The sequence below is a fragment of the Canis lupus genome, chromosome 17, assembly GCF_003254725.2.
Source record: "Canis lupus dingo isolate Sandy chromosome 17, ASM325472v2, whole genome shotgun sequence".
Classification (NCBI taxonomy): Eukaryota; Metazoa; Chordata; class Mammalia; order Carnivora; family Canidae; genus Canis; species Canis lupus.
In genome coordinates this window covers 13289128-13307028 of record NC_064259.1, presented here as the reverse complement: position 1 = coordinate 13307028, position 17901 = coordinate 13289128, and the positions used below count along the sequence as shown (strand labels likewise).

Here is a 17901-nt window from a genome sequence, read left to right as displayed (position 1 = left end):
AGTCCTGCCCTGCCCCAAAGCTCCCTGAGCATCCTTCCTGTTGTCTCAGCCTATGTCCAGGATCGCCCAGAACTTCCCACCATCCTACAGCCGAAGGGCCAATGCCTGGCCCAGCTACAGCTGACAGTCTTTCCAGCAGTTGTTAAATGTTTTAACTATTGCCCCTGGATATGCACACACCTGACTCGATGGTCCCAGTCCTTATTTCTTCCTAGAGCAACAACAACAAAAACAAACTTACCCGAAGGACTCAGTCCAATCTCTTGGACTTCTCAGGACTTGGAATTCTCAGAGCCGCAGAATCCCTGCTGATGTTTCCATCTGCATTACTGGGGTTGCGTCCTACCCAATGCTGTGCAGAGACGTGGGAGCCAGCAGCCTGTGACCGCTCTCCTGATATCAGGGCCAGCACCCAAGGCAGCTGTGCCAGCAAGTGAAGCACCTCTAGACTCAACCTCCTGGGTTTGACCTTGGCTCTGTTCCTCTCTAGCTGTGTGACTTGGAGCATTTCCTCTCTCCCTGACCCTCAGCCTCTTCATTGGCTAGATGCTCCCTGACAGGGTGGGAGTAAAGTTCAAATAAGATAATGACGATACAGAACAATATAGAGGAAGGAAAGAAAAAGCCTCTTGGTATCCAACTCAGCATAAAATTATCTGTGTCGCCTTAGCCCTCACTGTGTCTCTGTGTCTCCCATGTAAAATGGGGATCATTATCCCATATTGTATCCCTCGATTATTGTGAGATCCCATGTGCTGCCTTGACACTTTTGAGGTTCACAGGACTCCTGGAGGCTTAGCCAGGAGTTCTCCTGCTCTGGTCAGATGTGCCCCCCCAACATGGGGAAAGTCTCCCCTTCTGGCTATTGATTGGACCAGCTGCACCTCACCTGGTCCTCAACCTAATGGGTTTTGCCTCCGGGCCAGCCTGTGGAATTATTCAAACAAGCCAATCACATTCTCCTGCAGGAACCAAGAGTCACCCCCATCTTCTCATCACTACAAGGCCTGCCTCCTTGGAGCCTCTGCTGGTTCTCTCTGCTCCCAAGCATTCCCAAGTGGCCTTGTGCAGTGTGTGGCATCCCCCTCCCCCTGGCTATGAGTACACGGGACTAAACTGCTATTGGTCTCATCTGTCCTGGGTCGGAGGTCATGTGTTCAAGACTCATCCTATTTATGGGAAGAATCCTCCTTCACCAACCAGGTGACTAGGAGGTTATCAGAACAGGTACCTCTCTCAAAGAGTTGTGAATCTGGGGCCTTCACCACTTCATGGAGCTATTATATAAATGAACGCTATATATTGCCAATCACTGCAATTCTTTTACGGGAGAGAAAAAAAATTATTTGTGTGTAGGTGTGTGTATGTATTCAAGTGATCTTAATCTCAGCTGTTATGAAAAATGCTTAGTATTAAAAAATATTACATACTATTTTATTTAGCTCCTAAAGGCACCAGGAGGTTTTTTAAAAATTGAGATGCTTCAAGGATTTTTTATTTTTATTTTTTTAGCTTCTGAAATGTCAGGTTCCGTGGTGGTGCAGCAATGCATTACAGGTATTTTTCGTAACTACCTTTAGGACATCCAAATCCATGTTCAGGCTCAGGTCATTCTGTGGCTGAAAAGTATGGAAAATTCTATCTTCTTCTGAACTAACAGATACATTTCTAGGAGAGCAAATCTGTTGTACAAGATGAAGGCCCACATGCATCCCTATTTACACATGAATACACTACAATGCACACACCTGCATGGGTGTGCATACACCGTCAGGAAGCTACAGATGTTTCATCCACACACACAGACGCACACGGGTACCCCCTCGCATCCACACCCAGCGGCACTTGCCAGCAGTTCCCTGAGATGTGAAAGCCCCAGATTTCTTCTTCATCAGAGCACTAAGCTATTATGAATTATAATTTTATTTTTTTATTTTTTTAAAGATTTTATTTATTTATTTATGAGAGAGAGAGAGAGAGAGGCAAAGACACCAGTAGAGGGAGAAGCAGGCTCCATGCAGGGAGCCTGACATGGGACTTGATCCTGGATCTCCAGGATCTGGCCCTGGGCTGAAGGCAGCACTAAACCGCTGAGCCACCCAGGCTGCCCTCATTTTAAAGATGATAATACCATCATTTTCAATGTATACTAGGTTGGATGTAGGATGCTGAGTCATAAAGAGTAAGGGCAAGACAGCTTGATCATTAGCCATGGAGGTACACTCAGGGAGATTCAGGAAGAAGGGGATCCCCTCCCACATGCTGATTCAGGGTCAGAAGAAGGGTAAATTAAGGGTGGATTAAGCTCCTACCCTAGCCTCTGTACTCTTCTCGCGGCTGCTCCTCTCGACCAGTTTATCAATTGACTCAATCCCTGCTTGTATATCTTGATGTCTCTTAGATCTCAACTTCTACCTCTAATCCCGTCCTCTGAGAGGCTGCTCAGAGCAGCATATTGTGTTAAGGACTTTGGAAAATGCAAAGATAAAGAAACAATCTCTGCTCTCAAGAAATGAGCATTCTATGACTTAATTAACTGAGAGATAAATTTTAAAAGCCAGCTCTGAAAATGTACAGATAATTACAGGAGTTGACACAAATCTCAATAACACTTACTACCTGTAGAACCTTGGGAATGAGAACTTCCACCCTCAGAAACTTGTGAGATGTTTATTTAGGGAATCTCTTCTGGTGCTAGCAAATCTTTCTTAGTCAACTTCAATTTGTTTCAACATTCTCTATAGAATCCCATTCAAGTCTCCATCTTAAGCCCTGGAATGTCTCCATTCCAACACAATCCTCGGGTCTCATCCTTAGCATGTAACCTGATCACCTGCTTACTGAGACAATAGAGGTTACAGGAACTATGGTCCCTTACCTTCCATCTTGTCCACCTCAAAGTCTCTGAGGCTTATACATTTTCTCTTTTTATACATTTTCTTGCTTTGAGGAAAGATGCTTATACTCATGTACTTTGGAGAGCCAATATAATGGTCACCAAGAGAAGCAAGACCATAGAGAAAGAGAGGGATTTTTTAAAAAGATTTTATTTATTTATTTGAGAAAGAACACAAATGAGGGAAGGGGCAGAGGGAGAGAGAGAAGCAGGCACCCCACTGAGCAGGGAGCCCAATGTGGGGCTTGATCCAAGGATCCCAGGATCATGACCTGAGCTGAAGGCAGGCACTTGATCGATTGAGCCACCCAGGTGTCCCAAGAAAGAGAATTTTATAAATGATCACCAAGGAATAGATTACAATCTTAGAATACATGTCATTAAAAAAAAAAAAAGAAAAAGAATACATGTCATTGCATAGTGGAAATATGTAGGTTTCAGAGCTGTATCAAGGCTCTACCACTTACCACCTGTTTGGGTTTGAGCATGTGACTCAACTTTCATGTATGAATTCCTTCAACCAACATTTGAAGATCTACTGAGTGTCAAGGGTACTAACTGCAGCTACAATTCAGCTATTATAAAATGGAGGTAATAATGCTACGAACCTGAAAGCTTGTCTTGAGGCTTTGGTCCCCCATCAAGCACAGGAAGAAATGATAAGTGTGAATTATCTTCCTTCCTGGCTTGTAGCACCCCTGCTCCTATTCTGTATATAAAGAGGAATTCCTCATAAACAAAATAAATTTCTAGTTGGCTAATGAGAAGCATCAATATAAATCCCACATATACTTCGAAGTATACCTTTCTGTTCTCACAATAAAGTTCTAGGTTGTAAGCAGCTAGTTGAACAACATTCTCATTCGACATAAATCATCCCAGGATTGAGGCTGCAAGTCCTGCCAGATGATGACAGGAAGGACCCCTTAGGCCAGGGGGCTGGCAGCACAGCTTCCAAATATGCTCTCTTTGATGATCAGAAATGCAGTATTGTCATTCATTCATTCCCTGGCAACAAAGGTTTTCCAAACATTATTTCCACTCCAGGATCAGTGCAAAAAACTGGGATGGTTGAATGTGAATTTCAGGAATTCAGATTTACAGTTGCACATTTTTAAATATTCTCTATTTCTCTATCTCTGACAGCTCTTGAGAATCCATTTCTGTGTGGCAGCAGAAAATACCTTTGGCAGTTCCAGGTAAATCTGGTGATTCCTAGAGTTAAATTGTGTAACATCAGCCTTCCCTTATTTTCTGGAACACCTGTGATCTGTGGAGGCCTGTGTGCATCACCTCAGAAGTGAGGGTAAGTGAAGGAATGCACCTCAATGGCCTCTGCTGGACTGGACTGCCCAATGCCTGACCCCCATCCTATCTGGTCATGCATTACTGGTTTCTATGTTTCCACTGGGCTTGTTGACTTTACTGTTCTCATGGTCCTGACCTTCATGCTTTGGGTCCATCACTCCACCTTCAGCACAGCTGCAGCCTCTCTGCAGGGTGTGAAACTCCCAGCCCCATTTCCTACACCGCATGGAGTGTGTGACACCCTGCAAGATACACGTAGGCCCGCGTTCCCCAACAGCTTACTCAGCTGCCACTACCCTGTCTCAAACACCACGCTGGGAGCAGATCTCTCCATATGGCTTCAAATATGGACACTGGTATCCTTTGCCTGGGATTCTTCCAAATTGACCTGGACTTTCCCTCTCCCTCCCCTTCTTTGGGCCTCTACCAGCTCTCTCAGATCTAAGGTCCATAGGTCTTCCCACCATCTCTCACCTGGCTCCAACAACTCTAGGAAAACTGGCTTTTCATGTATTTCCTTTCCCATTTACTGTTTGTTCTACAACCTTGGCTCTTGAGCTTCTATAATGAATTCGTTTCTCTCGAAGTTGTTGATATGAGTGTCAAGAGCCTATTTTGCAAGTCAAAAATGAAACCCTGACATTTCTTCCTCTTTGCATTCCTATAATCCTAATCCTGGCCTCTAACTAAAAGAGGAGAAGATTGTATATAAAATCTATGGGAAGGGGAAGCACTCTGATTAATATTTTAAAACATCATCTCACCACATATTAACCACACATGGTCCCTGCCATTGAAAGGCTCATAGTCAATGGGAAATTTTCATCAAACAGCAAACAGGCCCATTGACCATATCTAATATAAACTCCAAAGACTGGCTGTAATTATCAAACACTGGTTTGTAAACTAACCCGTGGATTTAGCTCTGTCCCTATCCTAACATTTGTGGGGCTATGACAGGAGCACAGGTAGAGGTCCCCAGACCCTTATCAGATACTCTTGCCTTCCCATTCTGGTTCCTTCCAACAGCATAAGGGAGCCTCACACTTATCCTAATGAACACATCAGCCCACTCATCCAAGATGTCTGTAAGGCCTGGTTTTAAGCCTGCCATACCAAAAGTTTTTTGTTTTCTCTGGTGCATTATCATCGGAGACCATGTTTAGGTTAATGGCATGAAGTGGTGGTTCTTTGGACCATAAAATAGTGTAAATACAAATCCCAACCCTAATTGTGAACGTAGAAAAAAAATTATTCCACCCAGAATCCAAATTGAAACAGACAAGCTTTCTTGTCAGCTCTATTTATCAAAGGGTGGACTTTTTCTTTTTCTATTCTAACCCTTTCCTTAGTACTTAGTCTGCTGTGCATCCAGGCTCTATGGAAGGGTAGTAGTTACTTTCTATATTCATTGGATTTCTGAGGTTAGAGCAAAAGATGGGTGGGGGCAGGTCTCAGAAAATGCCAGGGTGATAATCCTTCCTCAAGGAATGGGAAAAATATAACTGCATAGGAATAGAGGAGACTTCTGCTTGGCCAATCAGCCATCTCCCAAGAAGGCAATGCAAACATGGGGCAAGTGGTGAAGTTGGTTTCAGATAGTAGTGGTGGTGGCTGTGGAAGCAGCCATCCAGAATGGCCTTGATTCTTGCTCATCCCCAAGTACGATCCTCTGGATTCTCATGAACTCTGTGAGCTCCCAGGACATTACTCTTTGATTAAATGTATCAGTCATATTTCAGTTACTAGCAGCCAGGAGTTCAATCATATCCACCACCAGAAAGGCCTGGTTCCCCACCCCCCATCATTCTGCATCTTGGAATCTTCTCAATGAGTAATTTGCCAATCAACGTTCTTCTCTATCTTGGGCAGGTCTGAGTGACATAACTGTGACTGCTATATGCCCAGTCTCCTGCCTGGGTGATATCCCCAGGCTCTCAGCCATGGCTCCTTCTTCAACAGATCAGTCTGTTTGCCATTGCAGATGACCCATGGTCTTCCACTGGAAGTGATGCCAATGGTCTGAGGGTGGGACTGGCAGTACAGGAATCCTAAGACTCTGCACCCATACCAGGCTGGAGCCTAAGGCTGCCCCACAGCACCCAACTTAGCCATGCTATGGATCAAACAACCTATATTATTACTAAAAGCTCCACATAGTGATCAAGGCATTGGACTTTGCCTTTAGATGAGCTCTGCAATTTTCACAAATACCACAAAGGCTTTTCCTCATCTTCTCCTCATTGAACACCACCTGAAAGCCTTTGAAGTAGGTATCATTGTATAATTTGAAAGGCTCATCAAAGTCACCAAAACTTAATGTAGAATCCTTGTCTGGCCATTCCATCAGAGTTCAGAAGGTTGAATTCCTTCAGGAGAGAGGAGAGCTCTTTAGCAATATAGCAGAGTTGGTAGGAGGACATGAGTGGCTTGGAATCACTGGTGGTCACATTGGGACCTTGGATAGGTTCCAGGGCAGTGGTATCGGATGCTACCCATTCCCTACGAGTTTGCTTGCTTAAGTTGGGGGTAGGGGTGGGCAGGGGCCATGTAGGGAATGCACTGGTAGGAGATACATTGCTAAATTTAGCAAAAACCTAAAAAGGTATATAGATACACACAGGTATGTGTGTGTGTGTGTGTGTGTGTGTGTGTGTGGTAGCCTTGGGCTGAATGTTCATGACCTCCCAAAATTCATTGCCTCCACAATGATGGTATTTGGAGATGAGGCTGTTGGGAGGTAATGAGGTTTTGGTTGGATCCTGAGAGTGGAGCACTCATGATGGGATTAGTGTCTTTATAAGTGTCACACTCGGGGATGAGCTCTCTCTGTCTCTCCAAAACACACACCAATGAAAGGCTACATAAGCACAGAGAAAGAAGGTGGTTTTACAGAGGCCAGGGGAAGGGTTCTCACCAGGATCCAAATCTACTGGACCTGAACCTTGGACTTTCCAGCCTCCAGAACTGTGAGAAATAAATATCTGTTATTTATGCCACCCAGTCAACTTTCTCTAAAATACCCATGTTGAATAACGTGCATTGGTAAAACTCTCTGCATACATCAGAAATTTATTTCTCACAATTCTGGAGACTGGCAAGTCTAAGACTAAGGTGTCAGCGGATTTGATGTCTGGTGAGAGCTGGCTTCCTGGTTCACAGACGGCTCTCTTCTTGCTGTGTCCTCATGTGAAGGAAGCCAGGTAGTTAGTGTTAGAACCCAAGTGACTTATGGGACACCTAGTCGGTGTCCACTGAGAATTGGAGACTTGCTTGCAGTGGAAAACCCACACATTTGGTATGAGAACTGGTATGAGACTGAAAACTTATTCCTACAAAGAGTTCAGAGAGCAGAAACAGTAACTAAAGTATGTGCTTCCCTGTGATTTGTTGTGTCAGGGGTTCATGGTTTCTCTGAGCATCAGGCAGACACTAGAGAATGTAGCTCAGCTTGGGCCCCCTTGCAGGTGCGCCCCATGATGGGGGGGAAGCTGCCCACCTAGCCCAGGGGGACCACCAGCAAGAGGCCCTAGACTGGGCACTGGTGGCCGGAGCTGAAGAAGAGTGGAACAGTCAGGTCTTCCATGTGCAGGGACTGAGCAGTGGGGATCCTGGAGGCCCCTAAAGCCCACAGAGGATATCAGAACCTACTGATGGCAGCCAGAGTGGCAGAGGCAGCCAGCAGAAGGAACACTATCTGCCCCCACCCCACCCCCACCCTCAGGTAGTCTAGTTCTTTATCCTTCATCCAGGGATGTGCTCACTGCAACTCACTCCACCTCACACTGGGTCATACCAGTTCACCTCAGCTTGAGAGAGTTTACACACCTCTTCCCAATGCCATGTCCAGCAACATCACACCAGCAACTTGAAAGCAGCCATGGTGGGCCATTTACCACACAGAAATAGGCAGATGCTACAAATTGGGGAATCTTTTCTGGAGAGCTGGTCATTCAACATTTACCAGCACACCACCGCCCCCTTTCCACCTCCCTGCCCCCAACATTCTGCTGGATTGAAGACTAGAGGAGGCAGGAGAAGCAGAAGGAGGTGAAGGGGAGGAGGAGGAGGTAAAAGAGAACATGCTCTCTCCCCGCTCCAAGGCTGTTGAGCGTGACAGTGACCTCAAACGGCCAAGGAGAACAGCTCTGAATCTCACATGAGCCTGGCATCATGAACTGGGCGGGGCTAACCTTAATAAAAGAAAATCAGCAGAGTCCATGAACTCTGCCCAGGACAAGGGACCTGGGACACTCTCTACTCCCAGGTGTGTAAGACTCAAGAGGGATGACTTGTTTCCCAGCCCTTTCCACCCCCCTTACTCTTCTAGGACCAACTCTAGCAGAGAGGAGAGAAGGAGGGGGGAAAACAATCATTGTGTGTGTGTGTGTGTGTGTGTGTGTGTGTGTGTGTGTGTGTGATTTGGGATCCTTTCTTTATTTTTAATGATTTGGCCACTGCTGTGTTCCTGTGAGTGGTCATGGCTCCTTTGGTTCCCACCAACTGGCCAGCAATGCTCTTATGTGCCAAATGTCCGATGTGGATGGAGAGGAGAGGTGTGCACACCTCAGAGGACCTGACAGGGTCCTTCCACACATGCCACTAACATGGGAGACTCCAGCCTAGATGGCTGCCTCTTCCTTCCCTACCCACTCTTCCCCCAGCCACTTCCACTCACGCTTGAAGACCCTCCCCATAGATGGCCATCACAGAGGGCAAACCTGCAAGCCCCAGGGCCCTCCATGGTATCCAGCAGGCCATGGAAAACTCATCCTTCTCATCACACCAAAGGGAGGCAGTAGACCCCCTCCCCACCCAGGGCTCTTCCTGCTTGCTCAGGACAGCTCAGCGCAGGACTGCGACATCCCTGCCCAGGCAGGTGGCCAGTCTCACCTTTATGCCATGTCCTTCCTGAACCTCCTGGAACTTCCCACTTCCGAGCTTGTGGTGGGCACTTACCTCTGCTGGGGCACTTGGTCCTTCCACTCTGGGTCCCAGAGGTACATAAGGGCCAAGGGGAAAGCAGGAGGGAGGCCTGGGCTCCTGACCCCAGCCACACACCCTCAGACCTGAGACTATCTTGCTCAATCCCAGTCTCATTCTAGTATGTCGCCTTCCCTGGATAGGGCCAACTATTGTATAAAGGGGGGCTTAGGGCATGTTTTATTTCAGGGGGGCCTTCCAGCAACTAAGCCAGTCCACAGCTCACGGGGCTCTCATCCTCACCTGTGATTCTGCGGCGCCTCCAGAAAATCATTCGAGAGGCCCGGGCGCCCCCCTGTGACCTGCATTGGCCATTGCACCCGCACAAGATTGCTGCCTCCGGACAATTCTCGAAGCACTCAGACCCTCCCTATGCACAGAAATGGTCACATTACCGTCTGACTTCCGGGAGGCTTCCCATTAGCACAGAAGGCATGCGGATGTATATGCCTCTTTTTTCATTTAACCTCCCAAGACAATTTAATTTTGCTACTCTTGGGCATTTTTTAATGTAAAAAAATTATTGCACAAAACTGTGAAGGAATTGTGAAATATTGAGAAATAATCACTTACGTGACACTCCATAATTCTCTCACCGTCTGTCTGTGTGTCTGTCATGCACGCACGTACACACCTACACATTCAGAGAATCTTTATTCTTCCAGGTAGGAGTTGAGGATGGAAAGAGAGAAGGGAACTTCTTGCATGTTTTCCTGAGTGTGTGTCCATCATTTCCAAAGGTGCTTTTTACCTGAGAACCTTGTGGTGCAGGATCTTCCTACTTTACTGATAAGGAACCTCAGTTCAGAAGAGTTAAGTGACTTTCCCAAGGTCACACAGCAGGGGACGTCAAGACCAGGAATCAAGCATACCCCTTCTATGACCCCAAAGCCTTGTTCTGTCTGAGATCCTGGACCTGTCCAACTAGAGCTTTCTGCTACCCCTGTGCAGGGTGTGTGTGTTGGGGGGGGGGGTGTCTTCGAACAACCTCAGCTGGGACACCTTCCAGATTTGTTGTCACTGTCGTGGTTGATCAGTCTCACACATCCAACCAGAATGACTTCAGCTCTTCCTCATGCCCCCCCCCCCCAAATGGGCACTGAGTCGTTCCTGGGCTGTCTTCTCCTATTCCCATTAAATACTCCTCTGTTGGCTTAGGGACATTCCAAACTCTGAGAATTCTCCCACAGTTGTACTTAAATAAGCTCCTGTTCCAGCAGATGTGACCAGCCAGGAAATCCCAAGGTGAGTGAGGAAATCCCTCTGTGCCCCCTGTAGTCCCCAAGCCCTGCTGTATGGCAGCCAGATGCCTCCACCCCATCCCACTGAGCCTCTGCCCATAGCTGTAGTTCAGCCACCAGGATCCTCATGGGAGGAAGCGTCCTTTAATGAGAAATCACTCTGTGTCCCAGCTCACAGGGCCTCAGAGATCATCCAGCCCGACAAGCTCCTTGTACTTACAAGGACATGGAAGCCCAGCAAGGAGAGAGGACTTGACCAAAGTGCTCAGCAGGTTAGGGCCAGAGGCAGCTCTGCAGCTAATCGTGGATCCTAAGAGAGTGTCTTCAATGTGAAACAGAAAGAAGGCTAAATTTCCAGTTTTTGGCCCATCACTGGCAGCAAATTAAAAATCAGAGGCTATAACACACTGATCAGGACAGCTGCTCCTTCATCACCCACAGGGCTGTAGAATGGGACCATCACCCCTGGACTGTCCTCTGAGCCTTTTCCCCCCACTGGATGCCCAATTGGAGTTAGCAGCCGAGTAAACTAACAGAGAGAGCTGATCAGTGTCTCATGAGCCAGGTCTGTTCTCGAGGAGGTCATCGAGAGAGTGTGACTGCTGGTTGACCCTCGAGCTTGACCTGGACAACCGCCCTTGTCTGTGATATGTGCTCGGCCCACTGTTCCCACACGAGGAGATGGTTCTAAGGACACAGACTTGAGAAAGCAATGGGTTGCTGAGAGCTTCTGGGCAATATATGTGATTAAATCCGGTTAAGGCCTCTCTCTATAAGATCCTGGCGGATGTCCTGGTGGAGATCTCCCCATCCTGCGGTGCCCGGGAGAAGCCTTGTATGCAAGTTCTCTTGTGTAAGTACAACCACCACCTAGCAGTCTGGAGTGGCCTTCCTCTCTCCCTGCCCTCTGCATACAGGGCCAGTTTCAGATCGCACCCACGAAGTTCCTGGGGGTGCACGCCAGCCTAGTGGGGGCTAGTCACCATGAGAGCCATGAGCATTCACCCCTGCAACCCTGGTCTCTAGCACAATCCCTGGTAAACAGTAGGTTCTCATTTAAAGGGTTTTAATCCATAACATATTCTTGCCACAGAAAAGTTCTCATTCCGGTGAGGCTTTGGTGTGCGTGTATTCCCAATTACTCACGCCCTCGCCAACGTCGCCTAGTCTCGGTCAAACATCACACGGGCCTTTCCTAGCAATTATCCATTTAACTTGCACGTCTGACCAAAAGTGGCAGAAAAAAATTTTGGAAAAATATATCTATTCTAGCTCATCCTAAAGTTTTCCTTTTCAGCTCAACAAAACAAAGATCTTTTTAATAGAGATGTCAAGTTTAGCAAATAAATATAAAGGATGCATTGCTAAATTTGAATTTCAGATAAACAGTGGATAATTTTTTACTATTAGTGTGTCCTAAATATTGCAATATTCTGAGTCATATCTGCAATTCAAAATTGACAGGGTGCCCTGTATTTTATCTGGCAGCCCTACTTTGGGGCCTCCACCTTTGAGTGTTTGTGGAACATTATGACAGATGTGAAGGCAAGCCTTAGGAAAGAACCAGAGAATGTGGGGCCTCCTTATAGGACAACTGTTTAGGGTCCTGTCTTGTTGCTGCGAAGGGAGGAAGGGCAGCTCTAATGGTTTCTCCTGGTGATTGCAAGCTCCGCTGAGGGCAGCTCCATGCTGATAGGCCAAAAAGAAAGCAGAACTTGTCTGCAGAGATAAAAGACCAAAAGGCTGGGCTTCTTGCTATAGCGTGGGCTGCATCTTATGACGTGAGGGATCCTACCAGGCTCTTACGATGGTTCTGAGAGAGCCATAGGCCTCAGGGTTCTGATCATCTCTCTCTCTCTCTCCGTGCATGTCTATCTATTTCTGTGTCTCTGTGCATATATGTTTGTGAGTCTCTCTCTCCCCACACCCCTTCAGCTCCTCTTTCTCCTGCTGTTTGGTAAGCTTCTTTCAATATGTCTCAAAGCAGAGAGGGGAAGACATTGGTGTACAGACTCAACAGTAGGATTTGTGCTTTTATTGCATGTTAATTCATCTAGGAGCTTTAACTTTCAGACATGAAGCCACTACTACAGGTAGGTGATAAGTTTCTTCTTGTCCACATGGACATAGAGGAGCTAACAGTGGTATTTAGGAGGCTCATCACCCCTCTTCATGTTGTTCCACACACGCAGATGTAACCTTCATGACTCTGGAGCGTGTGGGAAGCCTCATGCATGTGATCCTCGAGGTCCCACATGGCAGAGACAAGTAAACTGACCTTCTTGCAGTTGATGAGTGCAGCTTTGACCCCTCTGGATTCTCATGGGGTCTGGGGCGGTGGGGGGCATGGGAGTTCTCCTTGATTTTAATCATGCCAAAGGATTGCATGTTTTGAAGGTAGAGCTCAAACTCCTGTTTCCCGTAAATCCCCGATACCTTCTGCCTTTCTTAGCATTAACCAGCCCCGTTTGCCATCTGAAGACTATTATTTCACTGGGACCTGGACCTCTGGACCTCTGGGCATGGGATGACTATAGATTTCACATTTGAATGCATGCAAGCATGTAAATAGTTGACTATTACCATTAAGAAACAACTGTTTTGGGGTGGCTAGCCCTTCAAAAAGGAGATACACATCTTCTAGAAGCCACAAATGATTATGGAGAGTGCTTAGACTTGAGTTTGACCCACCTATCTTCTTCACCAGCTGTGTGACCCTGAAGAGAGCTGACACCAGGGCCCTGCTGTGAGTGGTGTTCACAGCCCCTGTAGCCCGGGAATCAAAGGTGGGTGAATTTCTAAATCTAAGAATATTTTTTTCTTCTGATGAAAGCAATTTATGAATTATGAATGAAAACTTACAGTTTTTCTCTCCCCCACAAAACTAACAAAGATTGTTTTTAATGTTAAGAAGACATTATAAAGCAGTTCGAATTCATTATGAAATTCATATTTCTTGACCTTGTGATACCCCTTAAAAGAACATGTGCATAGATTGACTATAGAAAATATGATTATATAAATATTATGGCATCGTTAAGGAAGTTGGAAATCTCAAACTTTAAGATGGTTTAGACTATGGTGTCTTTTCATCATTAAATAGTCATTAAAATACTATTTAGTCAAAGAGGTTTTCAAATTACAAGAGGCAAAATGCCATTTGCAAAAAGAAGCAGACGCTTTTTTCCATAAAGTTCTAAGACATATATTTTGCATAGAGAATGCAAATGGATTTATTTCATAACCACTCAGCAATATAGCTTAGCTATTACAGAAACAAACTTTAAAACAAATTGTCGGGATCCTAACTACTTGTGGTTCTTGGAGGATTCGAGGCATTACTTTTTTCTGTTAGAGCAAACATTTCCTCCAAACAGCACTCGACGATGTTCATGGCTGGCACAGCTGCAGCCTATCCTGTGGGTAACAGAAGAGGAGCTGTTTGGTAGCACATGAATATCCGGGGCTTTTTATTAGCCTGTTGGACTACGTAGGGACTATTCCTGCATTGGGGCCCTTGGTCGCAGTCAACAGATGCCCTGTTCTAAATAGGCCAGTGAAAGTTCTTCATTCAGGAAACTGAAAACTTCAGAGTTAGAGCTAGTCTTGGGGTACGCCTAGCTTGGCCTTCCTTCATCTTCATTCCCAGATAGACCTTCCCGGTTGTGGCAAAGATAAACCTACAATAATTTGGAGTCTTCTTTACCTCCAATGATAAAGATGGCCATTTCTATGCTTGGATGCCCTCAGGCCATGTAGGTGGTATACATGTATGCACCAGGGGCAGCCCGGTGGCTTAGTGATTTAGCACAGCCTTCAGCCCAGGGCGTGATCCTGGAGACCCGGGATCGAGTCCCACATCAGGCTCCCTGCAGGGAGCCTGCTTCTCCCTCTGCCTGTGTCTCTGCCTCTCTCTCTCTCTCTCTCTCTGTTGCTCATGAATAAATAAAAAATCTAAAAAATAAATAAAATAAAATAAAAAATAAAGTATGCACCAGGTTGAGTCATGGATATATTGCTTTCAGAAGGCTCCAAACACAGTTCCATGACTAAAAATTCATGGTATAAAACATACTGAATACTGTTGTAAATGCTGTTCATCAGTTTTCAGTTTTTAGACTTGACCTATAAGTAAAGCACAGAATAACTCACTGTAATTAGAGAACAAAATGTATATGTTATCAATTTTACTGATGTGGGGAACCTGGGTGGCTCAGTCAGTTAAGCACCTGCCTTAGATCCTGGGATCACCCGCTTGGGGCTCCCTGCTCAGCGGGGAGTCTGCTTCTCCCTGCCCCTCGCCCCTGCTCCTGTGCTTGCTCAATCTCTCTCTCTCTCTCTCAAATAAATAATAAAAGCTTTTTTGAAAATAATAAATAAAAATCTTACTGATATTAAAAAAAGGCATTAAGAAAAATTAGGAGATGCAGTGCTTGAAACAGGTAAATGCCAATTTATTTAGCTTTCATAAGGCAATCTCTAGAATAAAAAAGTATAGTAACTGTCTATAAGGAAAGCTAGTTCTACTTTGCATTTTCAGTTTGTCCATACTGTTTGACCTTTTCAAAACATTTTTGTTATATAATTAAACACTTAATAATTCCATCATCTCAAGACTGAAATAAGGGCAGCAGCTTCTTTCTGTAGTTGAGCTGGGATCTCTGTCTCCAAGATGGATCATTTATAGTGAGCACAGTCTCTGACATTAGGGGGCCACCTACCCCCCCCCGCCTGCCCCCCCCACCACTGTGGGGAAAAGTCATGTAAGGCTAACTCTCCTCCACTAAGCTTGCTGATTTACCTTTTTGATTTTTTTTTTTTTTTTAACCAGAGCTCTTTGACTTGAGGCGAAAGAAACTAGCATTTACTCCATCAATCGTTGTACATGGAACTTAATGGCATCATTCCATTTAATCTTCACACCTGGCCTGGGAAGTAAGCTCTGCCCCCATTTTGCAGATTAAAGACTTCATGAATTTTGTGAGTTTGGAGACATTGCTCAGGTCCTTCCCTAACCCACCACTTCTCACTGTCTCAAGTTCTCAGGCCACAGAACTGGAGCCCCACGGCTGTTCCTCTGCCTTGGTACCCAGTCTGCTCAAAGCCTGGCTGGGAGCAAGGGATGTCACCTTGAAGCCCAGGAGCACGACCCCCAAGGTGCGTGCTGGAGCATCCCCGACTCTCCCATTCGTTCTGCTCTTGGCTCTCTTCAGTCCAGGACCATGTCTGCAGGATTGCCTGCTCCAGCCAGAAATAAAGTTTCCTGATTGGATTCTTTGGTTTGCAGCCAGAGGGCCTCCCTAGCAGCCCAAACATCTGTCCGTGGCCTTCACAGTGAGCCTGAGTTGTGGGGTGACCTAGAGCAGCTGGATCGAGAAGCAACGGCTGGATGCCTGCTGGCTTGGGAGACTTACCTGCAGCTTTGTTCCCAAAGAGGAATGGCAGGGCATTCCCGAAGGGGGGGAAATAGCATCTGCTTCCAGCTCCTGCTTCCACAAAGCTGCTACCAGGTCCTTGGCATTGTGAGACACGCCTGGGGCTCTGGAATAGGAGCTGCTATTCCCTCCTGGTATTTAAAATCCACACACACAAACAAACAACAAGGCCCTAGCATTTCTCTGACACCTTTTGCTCCTTTTAAGTAGAGCCCTTTTTAATGGCACCTCCTGGTCCCTCTGTCCCCCCAGGGGCCCGCTTTGGCACCTCCAGCCTGGCTATCCCCCTGGGGGGAGAGGTGGACAGGGAAGCACCAGAGTAGGATGGACTGAAGGGGCCTTGAGAACCCAGGGAAGTGACTGGGGCAACTTATTTGGTTTCCTAAACTTATCAACCCCCCCCCCCGGGATTTTTTACTAGATCCTTCCCAAACAAGAAAACTGCGAGATCAAAGGCCGGGGAGGCATTTGTACTTCCTTAAATCAGCTATCAACAGAGCAAGAACTCTGTCCCTCCCCCTTTCCTGGAATGTTTCATTTTCAGTGTTAATCACAGATATTTCCTGTGTTCAGAACTGTCCCAGACAATCAATCGTTCCTCCCGTAGGATCATCATGCTCTAGTTTTACACTCAGGTTCTCTGTGTGAAATGAGGGCAGCGCCGCTGAGAGGCCCAGGTGAAGCCCTTTACTAGCCACAGACCCCAGGCCATTTGCTTTACCTCAGTGAGCCTCATTTTCTCATCTGTAAAATGGGGATGATGGCAGCTACCTCACAGCCCTCCTGGAAGTATTAGGAAGAGGCAGGCCCAGGGTAGGCGGTCTGTTTGTGGCAAGTCTTCACTGAAGTGAACATTTCAGAAAGAACAGAATGCTTGGGGACTGATCAGTATTTCAGAATGATGTCTTTTGCACTAGCTTTTCCAGAGCTTTCCAAAACAAGGCCCACCATTTCCTTCTCACCACTCCTGGTCCCTCCTTCACTCTACTCCTCAGTTCCTGTAAGAATGCTCTGCCCTCACTCCCTTCCCACCCCTGCAGCCTCCGTTCTCACATCCTGTAACCCCTCAACCCCTCCATCTGTGCTTCCAATTCCCAGAGTTCCTGCACCTGTGCCACTGTCCTTTCTCCTCAATCAGGAATGCCATTTATATCTTACCACTAGATCTAAGATCAGAGATCCTGCCTCTCTCCCAGATACCGAGTGCAGGCCAGGAAACATGCCATGAACTCCTGAATTCTTCTTCAGTGCATAAATTCATCTTTATTGCCTACCCTTAAAGAATGAGTCAAGCAAAAAATAAAGGTATTTTCTCCATTCAACCCCTTAGCTTGCCATTTGATCCTTTACAATCTGTACCCAAACACCCATAGCCCACATGCCCACGTGCTGTGCCTCTTGCCATTCCTGCTTTAAAAAAAAAAAAAGATTTTATTTATTTATTTGAGAGATAGCGACAAGGGGGGTAAGAGGTAGATGGAGAAGCAGACTTCCCACTGAGCAGAGAGCCCAATGCGGGACTCCAAGATCATGACCTGAGCCAAAGGCAGACACTTAAACCAACTGAGCCACCCAGGCGCCCCCATTCCTGCCTTTGTACCTCAACTTTGCTGTTCTTTCTCCCTTGACATGCCACTCTGCCCCACCGAGATCCCAGTGACCCATCTAGGTTCACATTCAGTGCCAGTTTACCTACAAGGCCAGGTGCCCCATCCAACAGAACTCCTCTCTCCTCCCCTTATTCCCACTGATTTGGGATGCCTTTGTAAAAATTTCTTCTCTTTTTATATTTTGCTTATAATATGCTTATTTAGGGATAGATCTAGCCCCAGCTCCACTTAAACATCTTGAGAACAGAGACCACATTTTGCCCTCACAAGATTATCAGAGGGCTTGAACAAGATCACATAGGTCAAGAAAGATCACAGTGTCACTTGTGTTTAAAGTTGTGGCATCTTGACCACCCTGCACTTGTTTGTTGCCGCTAGGCCTCATACTCAGCCAGCTACACGTGTCGTTCATAATCTGCAGTACCCAG

At 46.3% G+C, this 17901-nt stretch overlaps 1 long non-coding RNA gene across 1 annotated transcript; it reads left to right on the top strand.

Moving 5' to 3' along the window:
• Positions 1-12804: 12804 nt before the first annotated feature.
• On the top strand, positions 12805-17221 carry LOC112664783 (uncharacterized). Its single transcript, XR_003139962.3, has 3 exons — positions 12805-13214; positions 15260-15363; positions 15468-17221. It is a non-coding gene; the product is annotated as an uncharacterized LOC112664783 (long non-coding RNA).
• The last annotated feature ends 680 nt before the right edge of the window (positions 17222-17901 follow it).